General features: G+C 42.8%; 2 protein-coding genes and 1 pseudogene across 2 annotated transcripts in view; 2 read left to right on the forward strand and 1 right to left on the reverse strand.

Moving 5' to 3' along the window:
* The window catches only part of LOC149445509 (uncharacterized), an 83,467-nt pseudogene extending 73,537 nt beyond the window's left edge, over positions 1-9,930 (reverse strand).
* LOC149445506 (uncharacterized) overlaps positions 1-14,849 on the forward strand; it is a 325,410-nt gene that overhangs the window by 156,519 nt on the left and 154,042 nt on the right. The gene's annotated exons all lie outside the window — the stretch shown is intronic.
* The window catches only part of LOC149445513 (uncharacterized), a 163,574-nt gene that overhangs the window by 22,320 nt on the left and 126,405 nt on the right, over positions 1-14,849 (forward strand). The window lies entirely within an intron of this gene.

Genomic DNA, 14,849 nt, shown 5'->3' on the forward strand with positions numbered 1-14,849 from the left:
TGGGCTTTTTGTAAGGACAGTTTAACTCCTGCTGCTTTTAATTGGCCCAGGACATGCCGAAGTTCTGTAATGTGTTTGGCCATATCAGTACTTTTGATCAGGATATCGTCCACATATGCCAACGTCCCCCTTTCGAAGGCGTCTGGCATGGCCTTGTGCATGAACACAGCAAATTCATGTCCGGAATTTATGAATCCGAAAGGCATTCTCACCCAACAATATTGTCGATTCCCAAAACTGAAAGCCAGTTTGTATTGGTCTTCCTCACTCACCTTTATGGTCCAATACCCCTGTGCACAATCCAAGGCTGTGAAAACCTGGGATCCTTGGAGCTGGGCTAGACACTGGTCTATGTATGGGACAGGCCATCCTGACATGTACACACGTTTGTTCAGCTGACGGAGATCAGCGCACAAACGCCATTGTCCATTGGGTTTTAAAATACCCAGGATCGGGTGATTATAGGAGCTATGGATGGGCCTAATTATACCCCTTTCATGTAATTTCCTGATAATCTCAGCTAGAGATTCATAGGAAGCTAATGGTAACCTATACTGCCTTACGAATACTGGTGGGGCATCTGGATCTGTTTGGATCCTAGCGATGTGTAGGTCAGTAGTCCCACAATCGTAAGAATCCTTGGCAAAGATCTCTTGGAATTCAAGGAGAAGCTCTCGGAGCAATTGTCGGTCGAGATCACTGGCACAGGCATCGGCGAGGGCCACCATCTCTTCCACTAACTCCTTGAATCCAGGAAAGCTTTCCGGCTGACCTATCTCATATGCCTCTTCAAGTTTCGTGGTGAGGTCATTGGGTATGTGATGTGTGTGTGTGTTCTCCTGCCATCCAGGTTCTTTGGGGTACTCTTGTTCTTTGATTGGGTGATCAAAGACAATTGATGTCTCTTCGATTCGACAGGTGCCATCTTTAGAATCGAATGGATAAATGGACTCTATGGTGAAAATACCCTCTGGTAATGAATGGAATGTTTGTTCAATTAATTGTTCCTCCGACAAATATTCATCGGGGATGAGTCCAATCACCTGGTTAGTGACCCCAAAGGTATAATATTCAGTCTCTACCGCTAGACCAATAAGGGACTCTTTGGGTAAGACGATGTCCTGATTGGACAGATTATGTACGTAAATGTACATCGGGGATTGATGTGTGTTGACTAGGGGCGTGTGTGTGATGTTCAGTCCCTCCCCCTGCATTTTATGGGAGAGGCATACCAATGCATCTGACCCCTTCAGTCTATGTCCCTTTTTAACTTGGATGGGGAGTATGAAGTTATTTATGCCCTTAGGAATTGTAATCTTTTGGGCTACCTGGACTTCAACAACATAAGGCATCTGTTGCTGGGATTTTAAAGCTAAGTCCAGATTTTGGTATTTTTCGGGGTCCCCCTTTAGTCGACTCCATAAACAGTCATTAATTAGGTCGACTTGCATTGCAAAGCGATGTAATACATCGTTGCCAAAATAAATTTTAGTTTGGGGATTATCCAAGACTAGGAACACATGGGTGGCTGTTTTGTTTCCTACAGTGATGTTTAAGAGACACCTAGCCATTGAATTGTGATCATCAGAGTCATCAAGGGAGTCTGAAATCCAATGACGCTGAGGTGTGGAGAAACGGATCATTTCCATTTCGGTCAGGTGTTTTATCAGCCCATGGCTTACAAAGCTGTGTTCCTGTCTCAAATCTAGTTTGGCATATTTTGACCTATTAAGACCATTTATCCGGATGGGGATAAACAAGTCGCTGTTAACCCTTTCAATACCTGTCAAGAATTGGGTATGATCTCCCCCTTTTCTTGGTTTATCCTCCTGATGAAAAGATATCGTAAGGATGTCATCTTGGAGGGAAATATCTTTTATTTTCTCTTGGGGAATTCTAAAAATGTGTTCCTCATCTCTTCTGATAGGGTTATGGTCATCAGGTTTGATAACCGTTACATCAGGAAGTTGGCTGTTCCTGAAATGGATTTCTAATGATCCAGGCCTTTCTTCCACCAGGTGGCAGTGTTGTCGGGAATGGGGAGTTTTAAGTTTCCCATATTTAATCGGGGTATTTACCTGTGACCACAGTACTTGGTTCACACAGTCAACTATGGTGTTCAGCCTTTTTAGGAAGTCCATCCCAATTATCATGTGGTGCCGGGAGATGCTGGCAATGATGATGGGGTGTCTCAGTTCCTTATTACCCAGTTTCAGTTTAAGCCAGGCGGTACCCATGACCTGTAACGGGTCTCCACCTACACCAATCAATGAGCTGTCAAAACTTTTAAGTCTCGGCTTGGTGGGCATGACATTCGCCACTTTATCAAAATGTTCCTGTGACATGATGGTGGCTTGGGATCCAGTGTCTATTAGGCCGACAATAGAAAGATCACTGGCATCCTGTACCTGTACTGTGGCATAATATCTCCCATCAGATTCAGTCAACTCACACATGAAATTGGTGTGGTTGAAGATCTGTGGGCCCTTCAATAACATATGACTAGCTCTTATCTCACCACATGTGGTGGACACATTACCCTTATCCTCCCTGGTGGGATTCTTGGACTGTCTCAAGACAGAAGCACAACTAGAAGTTGGTGCTCCGTCTGGCTTGTCAATCCCGACGACTTCCGATGCCGCGACTATATTAGGGGAAATAGATGGACACTGAAAAACAGGAGAATCGTTAATACCCAACAACTGGTCCCCCTTTGCCTGAGAACTAGATTCTCTATTAGTAGGCGTGTCAGGGACGGTACACACATCTCCTGTCATTCGACTCAGTGTTCTCCCCTGTTGGTTTAAGGCTTGGTTGCCTATTAATTCTGTGACCCTTGGTTGGTCACAGGAGCTGCTCCTAAAAAAGGATTGGATGGAAATTGAGTGACAAGCCTGTCCATTTGTTCAGCCATTTTGCTGACCTGTGCCTCTATTTGTCCAATACGCTCAGAGGAGTCATTCTGTTGATTCTCCCTTTTCCTATACTTGCGCTTGTATTTTGGACGAGACTGGTAATGAGACTCAGAGTCAGAACTACTGCTCTGGTCCCGACGCCATTGTTCTCTCTGAGGTTTTGGGGTCTCCCTGTTATTAAAGGGAGCCTGGGGTACTGTATCCCCCCTTTGAGCCTGAGGGTGTTCTTGGCGTGGAGGAAATCTTTGGAAGTCGGAGTTTTTATTAAAATTGGGATTCTTATTGTAATTATGGGGCCTGTTGAAATTGGGGTTCCCATAAAAATTCCCATGTTGGTTTTGGCGAGGATAATAGAACCTCTGAGGATACCATTGACTCCTTTGATTCTCATCACTATACTGGCCCTTACCATACTTTTTATTCTTCTCACTTCCACTACCGTAGTTTCCTGGCTTTTGTCTATCCTTTCTCACCCACTGGTTTTGGGGTGCAAAGTTATGGACCTCCTTCACTTGCTGGGTTTGAGGTACAAATCTAGGGGAACCATTGGTTTTACCCCCACGGACTACTTCCGCATATGATTTCTTCTCTGCCTGCAAATTTGGATTTGGAGGGGAAACGGTAGTGGCTGCTACTATCTTGGGGCTATTTTTAGGTTCTCTTTTCATCCCGCCCTCACTGGACTGTTGGATCGAGAATAAATAGTCGCTCTCTCTCACCAACCAATCAAGAGAGCATCCCTTTCTGTAATCCTTTGCAAGTCCCAATTTTATGTAAGCAGGTAATGCTTCATAGAATAGTGTCTTGAATTCTGGCTGGTTAGGATTGGGATCCTTTTCAGCCAGGAAATAGGCATTTCTGAGGACAGCCAGAAATTCTGCAGGGCTTTGGTGAGGACCACACTTTAAATTGTAGGCCGCAGCCTTGGCAGAGGTTACAGTTTTATAAGGCCCAAATTCCATGTGGCACTTATGTTTAACCTCTCTCCAGGACTGATTGGAATAGGCCCTCAAGGTCTCAAAGAATTGCCGGTATTTCTCTCCAAACACCCATGGCAGCAATTCTATTTTGGTGTGGTCATCTCTAATGCCCAGAATCTCTAACGTCTGTTCATATGTTCTCATGTGTTCGGTGATCTCAAGGGACCCTTTCTTAGAAAACATAGGAACAGTGTCCTTCAGGAACTTAATAACCTTTGGGGTGTCATATCTCCTGAATGACCCCTGGGATTTCCCTTCCTGCCTATATGAAACCTCATATTTTTCTTCAGAGCGCTCTGGAGTGTATCTTGAAAGCTTAGGAGGTGACCTATATTCTGACCCTGACTCACTATCAGATACTTCGCTGTGATGCGGGTATCTCCGCTCATCAGCCTCTGGCTTGACTGGGTTGGTCCGTCTTTGGACCCCAGAATTTATTTGGGCCGTCAACCTTATAATCTGCTCCTCCAGAGTTTTCTGCTCAGATTTTATCAAGGTAAGTTCTGACTGGTCATGCTTATCCCCTGGGTGAACTTTAATTTTAAAAGGAGATAACCTCTCTGATCTGAAGTACTTCACCTCATCTTTTAAGTCCTGATACTTCTCTTGAAGTTGTTTTAATTCCTGAAAGTTTCTTTCATACAGGTCCTGAGCACTTCGAAAGTCTCCGACCAATCTATCATAATGTTTCTCGGATTCGTCTAAACGAATACCGGCATGACCAAGCTTCCCTTTCAAAGACTCAATGTCCTGATTTTTGCTTTCTAACAAGAGGCGGGCCTCTGACAACTCTTCCCTTAGAGTCATGGTCTGCTGGGCAGCTCCAGCGGTCATGAACCATAACATGGGCCAAGCTTCTAGGAGAAGTCTGTCACGGCTTCTATCACTTTCTGCTCCAGCAAATGCTATTAAAAACCCAACAACCTGGCCCTTTTGGTTGAACAGGTCCTCAAAGGTACTCATGGCCTGCTCTTTCTCTTCATCCACAAATTCATTATTGCTATCCCCCAAATTCAATTTCTTGCGGAGATAATTTATTACTTCATTTTCAACATACTTCTGCCAAGCACCGGCAGCTTTCCGAGCTGGCTTCATAACTTCCTGCTCAATGCCTTGAGCCGCCATATTTTCCTCGTTATGCTTGGAAGAGGTGGATCCGTGATTACTGGATGCCATTTTGATACAAAAGATATGTTTGACCAAGTGTACAAATATACAATCACCAGTGCGTTTTGTGTTATGGTACGATTTCTATGGCTCTCAGCAGCGCCTCCAAATTTATGTTGTGGTGGTTTATGTAAGGATATATATTATTTATAAAGGGCGTGTCCCTTTCCCTTAGATGAAATATTACAGTGCCTCCAGCCGTTAAAATACGGCAAATATTTAGTAAACCAATAATTTGGACACCTTGATAATTTGATCACCACTTATTATTATACCTTGAATTCTTTTAGCCAATATGATTTCGTACCATACACACAAAATTTGCCTTATAATAGATAAATATAAAAATTTATTTATGTACAAAAATTATATATATATTAACACAAAACGCAAAAGACTGGTGATAAATGAATATTGGTACACACAATCAAAGATATAACCTACCAATGTAAGACACACTAATCAAGTTTCTAACTAATTACATCAATTACAATTTTTAAATGATATGATTATTTATTAAATTTATTAATAATTAATAATTTCGAATATCTCAAAGGTTATATTCTCGCACGCCGTGGCCATAGGATTGCAAGAAGTAAGCCCTTGATATGTGATACTCTGGTTATTAATATTCAATAAATTATGAAATATGGAAAAATTTATAATATGGCAATAAACAATTTTTTTAACAGTAACACAGTATCTGACTACAGATATCTAACTACCCAATATTGTTGTAATACACTAAGGTAATTTTATGATTCTACACAACAGAGAAAATAATTAATACAAAATCAAATCAATATCTCACCACACCCGGACGTCAGACTAGGCAACTCTCCCGTGGATTTAGCTGGCAGTGGAACGCCTTTAGACTGATATATAGGGCAAGTGAAAGATTCTCAGTAGGGGAGAATGTAGGAGGTTATAAGATTAGAGGTTTAAAGTTTTAAGAAGTTTGAAAAGATGGAAGAGTAATTATTTCAGCAGAGATCTTCTTCAGATGTCAGGTCTTTCCATGAGGTCTTTATGAGGGTTCCTCTTTTCTTAAAGCACATGGGCTTTTATATCCACTAGTCCATTGTTCTAAGATACCTTCCCACCAGGCTTCCTGATTGGCTAGTTGAGAAATGTGTGTACATAAGCTATTTCTCACCTGCCCGCCAGGTGGCGGTCATGTATCACAGAACAATGTGAGTATTTGAGATGACTCATACCTTGGGTGGAATCTTCAGGTAATTTCAGGAATAAAATATACGGCTCTTTCCAGATATAGCAGTGATCATACCTATGATATTCTAAATAGGGACCATGGAATATAGGTGTATATTCAGTTATTCCTACTTGAAATATCATCCTGTTTGTTTCCTGATAAGACATGTAACTAATGCTAGTTTATAATACATCTTACTTCCCATCATCTCAATACTCAAGTTAGTGATATATAGTTCCCATTGCTGAGTATTTAGTGGTGTTTAAAGTCTATGACATCTTATTTATAATCTGTTTTTGTAGTACATTTTTGTCATGATATACAGTGAACTTTTAAACTTAAATGTCCTGAATTTCACCCCTTTGTTTCAGAATCAACATTTTCTCTGTGTAGGGAAAAAAAACTCTCTGTTTGCATGGCCCTTGTATTGGACTCATGGTAAACAATTGTTAATGCTTTCACCCTTGGTGAACAATAGTATATGGTAATAGTTTCAGAGGTCTGTTGGTTCATCACACTCTACAAGGTTTGGGTAAGCTCTCAGACAATCAGTTTGGTTCCTCTATTGTCATGTCCAGACCTTGTATATGTTTACCTGCTTATTGAAGTCTGAATAATGGTGTTTGATCACCTGTAGAACTTCAAAATAGTATTGTCTCTAGGAGGAAAGAAAAACAATCCCTTCACCCATTCTCTCCAGTTCTTTAACTAGAATTCTTGGTGGTTCAACCAAGACAAAATTAACTCTTAACATCCGGTTATGCTGATCTGTTTGCCATATAATATTATGTCTTGATAAAAGTCATATTCTTGAGACATGATTCAAAAGCCCACAACAGTGTAATGCAATCTGTCATTAGCATTCCCAGAGTTCCCTCTGCAACATAGTTGTATCAGCTGTTGGTCCTGTCTGTAGATCTGTTATTTCCCCACCTTCTGTAACAGGGTGACAACCCTGATCATTCTGCAGGAACATTACACAGCAGTGTTGTCACCCTGTACAGGGAAGTCTTAGATAGATTATAAGTAAGACACACAACAAGTAAAGTCCAACTTCAGCTAATGCTTCTACAGCAGTTACAGCAACAGGATTTCTATAAGGTTCAACCCACCATATGAATGGAAGATGACAGTTGTAAGTACCCCCAGCAGTGTTATATGGTGTTTCCCAACCCCCCCACTTTATTTTTTCCAAATAGCTTGGCCTTCTACATGAAGCAGAAAAAACAGATCTACTGGGAGGGTCAACGGGTAATAAAAAATGTTACAAGGGGAGACTCAGAAAACATAAAACATTTATGCTAATGACAGATTGCACCATTTATGTAATTATTGATTTTGCCCATTGTTACACTTTAGTGCCGATGTCTTAGCATTTCCAGGAATAATTAGTGCTCTTTGCACACTTTGCCCCAAAAAGGGACCCGTTCATTCAGAGTCATTAAGGTGAACCCCAATAAGAGGAATTTCAGTCTCCCAGAAGAAGTGGTAGGAATATGACCGCACACTTAGCACTTTGTAAGTTCAGATCTCTTGCAGTTGTACCGTGTGAATAGTTTATGGAGATGAGCAATAGCTAGACAGAAAAAAAAATAATAAGGACATCCAATCTTCACCTGATAGAATCCCTTTTGAGAAAACCAGATGAAACATAAGTGGCCAGCTGGGATTAGGTGGTACTGTTGAATACGTCCCCTAAAACAGCATTAACTCCATGTTGGAAGGCCTACACCAGCTTAAGAAGTTACTCTCTAACCAAACAGAGACCTCTATCTGGCTGGTATCTCAGCTATAGACCTGCCTGCAAAGATGTCATCCATGAGAGGAGATGGAACATGGAAAGGAGGCATTGATCATGGAAGAGGAGGTGGAACATGTAATGGGAGGTGTGGACAAGGTGGACTTAGCTGGAGCCCTCAAGCCTAGCTTATGGTGTATCAATTCTCAAAAGAACCTGGAATGGACTCTCCTAATGAGGTTTCAGAGGTGTGGCAAGAAGCCATTGGACCCCATCCTAGACTCTGGTACTGAGGCATTGTTGGTCGTGTATTGGTTGGTCAGATTCTGGCAATGAAGAAAACACATGGGAACATAGCTCAGTTAGTGAATGATGAAAATGCATTACATGTTCAGTCAATGCTCCATAAAAAAGGATGAAGATGAGAATGATGAAGAATACAGTTCAGTCATTGCTGCTTATCTGAAGAAATGTCCAAAGGTAAAATATTCACAGGCCTTCTAGGTGTGTTTCTGATGGACATAAGCACTAAAACGAATGAATCCGATCATTAGAGTCCTGTTTGTTCAAAGTTTTTTTTTATTAAGTAGCATCATGTCTTCCCTAGTTTGTGGGAAGACATTGGGCCTGTGAACCTAATGGGACAACTGTGACTTCTTTAATATTGCCCCTTCTTCTGGAGTTTCCTGTATGCAGCTCAAGCTTGTGAATCCTCTGGTGACAGATTAGCCTGGAATTACCTGTAAAAGCTTTGTCACATTCTGAACATTAATATGACTTCTCTCTAGTGTGAACCTTCTGGTGTCTGATAAGATTTGACTTCTGTGTAAAAGCTTTATCACATTCTGAACATTGATATGGCTTCTTTCCAGTGTGAATCCTCTCATGTATGACAAGGTTTCCCCTCAGTTTAAAAGTTTTATCACATTCAGAACACTGATATAGCTGCTCTCCAGTGTGGACCTTCTGGTGTGCTATGAGAACTGACTTATGTGTAAAAGTTTTATCACATTCAGAACATTGATGTGGTTTCTCTCCAGTGTGAACCCTCTGGTGTGTGATAAGATCTGACTTCCATGTAAAAGCTTTGTCACATTCAGAACACTGATATGGCTTCTTGCCAGTGTGAATCCTCTGGTGTATGATAAGATATGACTTATTTGTAAAAGCTTTGTCACATTCAGAACACTGATATAACTTCTCTCCAGTGTGAATCCTCTGGTGCCTGATAAGATGTGATTTCCATATAAAAGCTTTATCACATTCAGAACACTGATATGGCTTCTCTCCAGTGTGAATCCTCTGGTGTGATATAAGATCTGACTTATGTCTAAAAGCTGTGTCACATTCAGAACACTGATATGGCTTCTCTCCAGTGTGAATCCTCTGGTGTCTGATAAGATATGACTTATGTGTAAAAGCTTTGTCACATTCAGAACACTGATATGACTTCTCTCCAGTGTGACTCATCTGGTGTCTGATAAGAGGTGACTTCTGTGTAAAAGCTTTGTCACATTCAGAACACTGATATGGCATCTCTCCAGTGTGACTCCTCTGGTGTATGATAAGAGGTGACTTCTGTGTAAAAGCTTTGTCACATTCAGAACACTGATATGGCATCTCTCCAGTGTGACTCCTCTGGTGTATGATAAGATTTGACTTCCATGTAAAAGCTTTGTCACATTCAGAACACTGATATGGCATCTCTCCAGTGTGGATCATCTGGTGTGTGATAAGATGTGACTTCCATGTAAAAGCTTTGTCACATTCAGAACACTGATATGACATCTCTCCAGTGTGGATCCTCTGGTGTGTGATAAGATGTGACTTCCATGTAAAAGCTTTGTCACATTCAGAACACTGATATGGCTTCTCTCCAGTGTAAACCTTCCGGTGTGTGATATGTTTTGGCTCCATTGTAAAATCTTTGTCACGTTCCAAACAAGAAATCACTTGAAATGACTCCTCTTATGTATACATGGGTTGGACTTTACTGTAAAGCAATTGTCACTTCCAGAACACTGAAATGACTTTTCTCTTGTTACCCTCTGAGGTTGGATCAGTGTTGAAGAGGACCCAAAGCACTTATGACATTTAGAACACTGATATGACTTGTGTCCTGTGTGACTCCTCCAGTGAACTGCAATAAAAACTTTCAGTCAATTACAACACCCAGATGTTTGGTTTTTCCATGTGACTGAGTTGTATTCACAAACACCAGCATGACCGAAAACGTGGTTCATCAATCCACCTGTACAAAAAAAAAATAAATAAATAAAAATCAGAATTCTATATAAAGGGCTAAAGTTGGTTTTTATTTTTAATGATCATTAATAAATATATCTTATATATCATCGCAGGCTGTGTCAGCATTATGGTTGTCCTCAAAGGGCCAGTTGTAACTGTAAGACTAGATGTCCAGAGCACCTCACCCCCCCATTACATCAGATGCCAAGAACTCCACATCCTCCCCAACATCACCGTGCACCTCCTTTGGGGGCAGAGCTGGAAAGCAGAAAGTGCAGGGTCTGGAGGAGGACCAGAGGAGGAGTGGAGTCAATTACCAGAGTCTGCTGAATGCTGAGACCAATGGAGACGAGGATGAGGGGATGATGCAACTGCAATGAGAAGTGCAGGATTTGGCAGAGGAGTTCTATTCTCTTCTCTGCTGCCAACTGCTGAGACAAGGTGGGGGAGGAAACAAGGGGGTACCTGCAGGAGAGGTACAAGGGCCACATGAAATAACTTAGAGGGCAGGATCTGGATACACTTGTTTGACACCTGTGTTATATATATAGAAAGCATATGTACATCATCATTTGTATATATATATATATATATATATATATATTTATATATATAATATTTTACCCACGTGCTGACAACCTGTAGTGGGTTACCTCAGTTTCATCAAAAGTACAAGGCCCTATCCTACAAGCCCTTGCCCCCCCTCCACACCTACTGTATACATTTCCAATGCATACCTTTGACTCACTGCCCCCGGTCTTTGCTGCTCAGTGACTGAGGTTATATATCATGGACCTGCCAGTGCTGTGATTCCAATATGCTGAATAGGGGCTTGAGACCAGATATGCCTTTAATGTTCCTGCGTTTTCATGTCCTCATTCTTCCCGTTTTCTTTCCCTGGGATGACTTACGTCTGATTCTTTGCCTATGTATTGCTATGTATCTTTATGTTTGCTGTATGTGTATTACCTCCTATTGTATTTCTGACTGATACCTTGTATTACCTGGACCTATTGTATGCTCTGAGTTTATTAATAAACTTTAATTTAAAAAAATATTTTTTTTTTTTCCATAAACTAAATTGTATTGTTTAAGTTTTAAAGTGCACACAGTATATCCAACATTCAGCCCAGACAATGGAGTCATACATTCTAATGTATAAGCAGTTGTGGCAATGTTACAGATCATACAGAACAATAACTTGCTTTGTCTCTGGTGTCACTTTTACTTTCTATAAACAAATGAAAAGAGAAAAAAGAAGCAACGTAGAACAATTCACCTGCACATGGCAAGTAACTCTCTCCAGTACATACATAGATAGCTGACACCGTTCAAGTAGGCCTGTGTCTACAGGATCATACACCAAGTATCGGCCTCCAATGTAGTCACCATTTAGTAGGGTACAGTTGGCCGGGTCCATTTTTAAAGGCCTAAAAAAGTTAAACCTATAAAAACCTATGACAAATGAAGTATGGGGAGTGAGTACCGTAGTATCCAGCCAGTTCTGCCAGACAGCCATAAGTCTCCTAGGAGAAGTTAGGTTTTCATGTATTAATGTGGAGTTCACCTGCTCAATCCATGCCTGGTGGGAGTATGAGTTGATAACCAGAATGCTTGGATTCGATTTGCAGGTTCGTTCAGAAAGTACATCTAAAAATCCAAAAATTACAAGCTTAATCTCAGCTAGGGAGAGACTTTGTTCAATTAAAAGAAAAATGTCAGACAGGTGAGAAAAATGCAAATGAGCAGCTGAGAGAGGAGCTAAAAACACTAAAAATACCCCCACAGATCTATCCTAGACATTCAGTCTAAAATGTAACAATTACACCAAGAAAACCCTCAACTGAGGGAAGAGATAATGACACCAAAGATACAAATGGAGCTCAACAATCAGGAAAGAGAATCAAAGAGGATGATTTATACAAAGTACCCATCAAGGAACAACAGACCGGTGAGACCAATCAGCTTCCGAAATGTAACAAGACAAAGACCAGCAATAGCCAAGACAACTCTACTAATCCTGAGACCACAAATAGTGATGGCCGAACACCCCCCTGTTCAGGTCGCGGTCAAACATCTGAACCTACAGAATGTTCTACAGTGAATGTCAAACACGAAGGACTGAGAGGTGTCTTACCGCATCTGAGTATGAAGATACCGCTCAGTTACTAACATCCGGCATGAGTTATATGATGAAGTCACGCGGTATTTTAGTAGTGAGACATTCATTCATGTTCCTGGTGTCAGTGGGGTTTCCTGTCGACAGCTGAATGTCAAAAGAATTGTCAGCATTGCCCAACACTTAAAAAAAAACAAAAAAAAAAAACAGCTTGGGGTCCCCCCTCCCATCCATACCAAGCCCTTTGGGTCTGGTATGGATTTTGAGGGGGACCCTCCATGCCAGACCCTTATCAGAGCATGCAGCCTGGCAGGTCAATTAGGGGGGGATGAGAGCCCCCCTCCTGAACCATGCCTTCAACATGGGGGGGGTGCTTTGGGCCAGGAGCCCCCAAAGCACCTTGTCCAGATATTGATGGGGACAAGGGCCTCTTCCCCACAACCCTGGCCTGTGGTTGTGGAGGTCTGAAGCCTGGGGGGATTATCAGAATCTGGAAGCACGCTTTAACAAGGGGGCCCCCAAATCCCGGCCCCCCTGCCTGTGTGAATGAGTAGGCGGTATATGGTACTGCTACCCATTCACAAAAAAAGGTGTAGTTAATAAATGACAGGAGACAGTCTTTGACAAGTCCTTTATTAACTAGCTGCCGACCGCAGATAGCCGAATGACGGCTGCACTGCGGCCGGCCAGTTCTGAGTGGACATCATATGACGTCCTCCCAGAACGCGCTCTCCTGTGCGCCCCAGGGGGCGCGCACCCGGCGATCTCCGTGATTGCTGTGTCCTACGGACACAGTTGATCACGTGATGTGGTAAAAGGCCAATCACAGCGGCCTTTTACCACGTGATCAGCGGTGTCCAATGACACGCTGATCACAGGGAAATGCAAGTGCCGGTTCTCGGCTGCACTTTCCTCACGCTGTCAGATCATGAGGAAAGTACTGCCGAGAACCGGCAGTTGTCAGAGCGGGGATCGGCACCGATCATCAGGGCACTGATGATCAGTGCCCTGATGATCGGTGCCCAGCAGTGCCACCCGCAAGTTCCGCCCACCTGTGCCCAGCAGTGCGCCCACTAGCTCCGCCTACCCGTGCCCAGCAGTGCACCCACCTGTGCCCAGCAGTGCACCCACCTGTGCCACTCTGCAGTGCCACCTACCTGTGCCCAGAAGTGCCACCTACCTGTGCCCAGCAGTGCCACCCACCTGTGCCCACCCTCCTGTGCCCACCAGTGCAACCCACCTGTGCCCACTCACCAGTGCTGCCCACCAGTGCCACCCACCAGTGCAGCCCAGCAGTGCTGCCAGTCAGTGCCACCAGTCAGTGCCCAGGGGTTGTGCCAGTCAGTGCCGCCAGTCAGTGCCCAGCAGTGATGCCAGTCAGTGCCGTCTATCAGTACCCATCATCAGTGTCACCTATCAGTGCCGCCTATCAGTGCTGCATATTAGTGCCGCCTATCCGTGACACCTCATTAGTGCTGTCTATCAGTGCCGCCTATCCGTGCCACCTCATTAGTACTGCCTATCAGTGCCCTTTAGTGCTGCCTATCAGTGCCCATCAGTGCCGCCTATCAGTGCCCATCAGTGCTGCCTCATCAACGCACATCAGTGAAGGAGAAAAAATACCTGTTTGAAAAATTTTATAAAAGAAACAAAGAAACTTTTTTTTTTTCAAATTTTTTGCACTTTTTTTATTTATAGCGCAAAAAGTAAAGCGCCCAGTGGCGATTAAATACCACCAAAAGAAAGCTCTATTTGTGAGAAAAAAATAATCAAAATTTCATATGGGTACAATGTTGCATGACCGCGCAATTGTCAATCAAAGTGCGGCAGCACTGAAAGCTGAAAATTGGCCTGGTAAGGAAGGGGGTATAAGTGCCTGGTAGGCAAGTGGTTAAAAATGAAAATTTAAAAAAATGTCCCCTGAAGTAGATCCAACATCAATCATAATGCCCACTGCCACCGAAACCCAAAAAAAGAGGGAAAAAATGCTCCACTTGTGAAGCTGGCTCCCGGCTGTCTGACAGCTGCGCCCATGATGACAGTTCTTATATACTGTCCTGATGTCACAAGGGAGTGGGGGATCACCCCGCCCCCTTGTGACATCATCACATGCTGTGAATGGTCAAAGCATTGCACCTGACCTGTGGTTAGGTGCATTGCTTTGACCAATCACAATGCAATGTTAGGGCGCAGTGCATTGTGGGACACAGCTGGCAAACAGCCCACCGAATGCCTGTACCATTCAGGTGTTCAACGAACGCACAAATGGCCCATGTTCAAATCAAACTCAAGTTTGACTGGAACATGAAGTCAATCCCTACAAACAAACAATCATCAAACCACAAGAACAGGCAACAAACTCCGGATTCTTTTTGTTATTAATAGACTCCAATGGGAAATATCTAAACACCAAACGGCTCTTCCCAGGAACAAGACAACAAAATTCAAGTCCAACAACTGAACAAGCGAT

This window comes from Staurois parvus, unplaced genomic scaffold, assembly GCF_062004578.1.
Source record: "Staurois parvus isolate SC_StPar_1 unplaced genomic scaffold, SC_StPar_1.0 ptg000720l, whole genome shotgun sequence".
Classification (NCBI taxonomy): Eukaryota; Metazoa; Chordata; class Amphibia; order Anura; family Ranidae; genus Staurois; species Staurois parvus.